Source organism: Glossina fuscipes, unplaced genomic scaffold (genome assembly GCF_014805625.2).
Source record: "Glossina fuscipes isolate IAEA_lab_2018 unplaced genomic scaffold, Yale_Gfus_2 2, whole genome shotgun sequence".
NCBI lineage: Eukaryota > Metazoa > Arthropoda > Insecta > Diptera > Glossinidae > Glossina > Glossina fuscipes.
The window spans coordinates 10,264,117-10,268,203 of NW_023998416.1; positions in this window are offsets into that span (position 1 = coordinate 10,264,117).

Below are 4,087 nucleotides of genomic sequence, written 5' to 3' on the forward strand. Positions count from 1 at the left end.
GGAAATGTGTCGAGAAATTGTATTCGTCAGTTATTTGATTATCTGAAAGGACTGTCAGCTCATTAGACATGAATTTTGTAATCTTTCTACCTATCGAGCAAGTGGCGGGATAAGAGAAAAAATGGAGAAGAGAGCTTTTAACTTTCATTTCTTGTGTTTATGATCAAATGCATTTAGGGGTTAATTACTATTTTGAATGCGTGAGCGAAAATTTGAGAAAAAACGTTTTTTCCTGCGTATATATCTTGAGATCGTAGTCATGCTTTCATTAGATGCAAAAACGCAAGGATATGTATACGGATATAACTAACTGATTCGTTTTTCAACGCTGATCCAAAATAGTTTTTATTTATGAATTTTTTCTTCTATATTAATTCCGCTTAAGAAATATAGTTTCACTATATGCCTTGAGGAAGTTCAATTGAATAGCAGACCGAAGTATCCCAATTTGCTTTTTCAGAGGCTATTACGTTTTATACCTTCCACCGAGATTTGATTTTGTGAAATTTTCGATATATTTCGGTCCATGTACACAAATGGACGCAAATCGGCCACAATCACCCTATCAAAAATTCATTTTTTTCGTTTTTGTTTATTTCTTATAAAAGATTCGTCCAGGACCATGTATAATTTCTCAACATTTTTGCTGGCTTGTAGTTTTAAAAATATATGAAACGTGGTTAGAGTGCAGAATTCGTTGACTACAGAAAATAGTTGGGAAAAATCAATGAATTTGGGAATAATTATAAAATTTTAAACTCAAGAGAATAGGAAAAGGGAATGGCAATGATATAGAAGAGTTCAAAAAAAAAAAAAAATCGCCGAAGTTTTTTCCATATCTATGTATAACTGTTGTCCGTTATTGCATTTTATAAATTTTTCCACTACGGCAATAACTTCAATAAGCATCTGAGTAGCATCTGCAGTCATAAAATTCTAAGTAGATGTGAACATAAGCTATGCAGCTGCCGTGTACCTTTGTCTTTTGTGTTTAGGGGATTTTAAAAATTATAAGAAGCGAAACTACGGTTTTATTTAGGCTTACATATTACGAGATGTCATAAAATGTATAGTAGGCCAATAAAGTTTACATACGGTACGGAAAATTAAGGTTTTCTCATACTAAAAACTGCATAAATGGGTTGCAAAAAATATATTTCTTCAAAAAGAAAAACTTATATTAAATAATAATTCACATGAAAATCGAAATGTTAACCGAATTGTAACAAATGAACTCAAAAACAGTGCTGCCTCAAAAAACTTAGAAAAATATAAGCAAATTAGTATTCATACCGAAACCGTTTGAAATGTTTTAAGAGCCAATGATTTTCAGAGCCGCATTCCAAGGACAAACGACTTTTGTAAAATGAAGTTAATACCTTGAGTTTGTAAAACTCCATAAAAATGATAACATAAATTTTTCTAAAAACGTGATCTAAGTCTAAGTTTAATATATTCGATTACGAAGATAAACAAAAATTATGGAGGAAACCTAATATAGCGATGGCAATCCAAAATTTATTACTAACTGTAAAGCACGTTGAAGGGTTCGCCATGACTTGAGGATGCATGTCTGCGGCTAAAGTAGGAAATCTCCCCCGAAACATACATCGCCCATTTTAAAGGAGTGGCTAATTTACAACATCTCCGCACAATTGCAACCGTCTTAAGAAAGCTTTACTCTGGGGATTGGAATACAATTCGTACAGATGTAACAGAAAAATTAGTTTCTTCAATGCCAGGAGGTATACAAGCAGTACTAGATACTAGAGGTCGTCCAATAGATTATAAGTTTTTTTCTAATTTTAGCCACAAATAATATATCAAACTGCCTGCGAAATAAATTTTTCAAAATATTTTTTTGAGACTGAAGTATATTTTTTGTTTATAACTTTATTTTGAGGCAAAAGAAAACCTTGAATTCTTGTTTATGGTAAGTTTTTGTTTTTTAAGAAATATACTTTTTGACCCTTAACTCGTCAATGCAATTTTCAATAAGAGAAACCATAATCCTTCGTGTTGTACGTAGACTTTATTGAGCTACTGCATATTTTCCGTCATTAGTAGGGAGATAAATGCACAGAGCTGTTCGGAAGCATTTCTTAAAAGTTTCTATTTTAGAAAATAACCGAAATTAACGCAGTACTAGTTAAACTGTGCTTGATACGGCAGAGAAGAATCTTATATTAACCTTTGGGCAAGCGTTATCGAGAGGTAAACAAAGCTAAAACAAAAAAGAATGTAATCAATAAAGTTACGATTAGGGAGAAAATGAAGTTATTTCGTCGATCATTGTCTTTTCTGTGTCATCAACAGAAAGTTGTTTGCTCACTTCAAGAAGTTGACATTTAATACTTTAGGCGGCCGGACGATATATTTAAAATTGCAAGGAAAAACCAGCCGAAGAGAAAAATTTGATAGGCGGGCGGATGATATATTTATAATTCCTAGGAAAAGAAGGGCGAAGAAGAAAGGAAAAATCAGCCGACGAGAAAAATTTGATAGGCGGGCGGATGATATATGTATAATTCTAAAAAAAAAAAAAGGGCGAAAAAGAAAATTTGATATACACATTTGAACCGTTTTTCATTATATGGATATAAAATTGAGAGTCTTCTTCCAGAAATGTGAAGACTTTCTTTCAAAAATTTTATGTCCATCATTATAGTTACAGTCTCGATCGCAATAAGGGGAATAAAAATTAAACATTGTTTGTAAAAAATTTCGAAAATTTTGATATCGAAAGCGATTCAAATTGATACAATTATATTCAGAGAAGGAATCGAAAGTACAACTATTGATAAGCAAATACTTTTGATGATGATTACAAAGATAGAACGTATAAAGTAAAAGAAGCAAAAGGAGTATTAGAAACTTGGAATTGAATGGACTTGTACAGTATAATTGCATTCAGCTACCCCTCCAATAAAAATATATACTTGTGACCAGTACGTACTCTTAACCATTGTCCGAGTAATATCTTTCGAGACATTTCGTATTAAACAGAGGTCAGTTTGCACTTTTTAGAGAATTAAAGGAAAAGAAAGAAAATTCTTTGCAAAGGTATATAGTATTGATGAACATATTCTTGATGAGTATTATCGCCAAGCAGCTAGAGACTTAAGCTACTGAGAAAGTTTATAACATAATCAATGCTGTGTATCAATGCTGAGAGATCATAATAATAGCTATTAGGAAAGACCATAACTTAAAGATGGCTGGCTATTACTAAAAATGTTACATTTCTTGATTCAATTCAACATTGACCCGCACTGATTGCTGCTAAGGCAAGCAATAAATATTAAAACTATCGCTTCAAGTCGAATATAATTGTCTGCATTATTCGAATTTTCGCTTCAATAATAAAGTATTTCCAAGTCTAACATAACTGCTTAATAAGCTCACACATTCAAACTCTTACTTAAAACTCTCTTTCTTTGTTTCATTGTGTTTTACATCTGTAATTGAAATGAATTCAAAAAAAAAAAAAAGAAAAAAAAAATTTATTAAAATCATTGCTAAATATATTCAATATTATAATTTAAAAAGAAATTAAAAAGAGAAAATTTCCTTTTAAGCAAGTTTCAAGTTAAATTTCGGTAAGCAATGTAATCATGTTTGGAAGCGAGTTTAATTAAATTATTTGGAAATATTTTATATATTTCTATAAAATGTTTGTTATTTCCTTTTGCATTTAAAACTATATGGTTTGTTTCCCTTTTTGCCTTTTTCCATATTTTTGTTTTTTTTTGTTTTGTTGACTTGCATTAAATTTAGTTTACCTTATATTAAAAATCTAGATAATTCGCTCATTCCAATTTTTGTTTTCAACTTAATATCCCTTTTTTCTATACCTGCTTCTAAAGTTTGTGTGTGTGTGTGTGTGTGTATTTCTGTGTATTTCTATGTATGGCTATCTGTATAATAATAGTAGTAAAATGATTCAGCTAATCATCACTATATGCTTATTGTGTTTTTCATATCGTTTTCTCTCTCTCTTATCTCGTTATCATTTTAAAATATTAATAATTATTTATTTGTTCTCACCACCAAATGGTATCTTATTTTTTTTTTTTTTTTTTTTGCT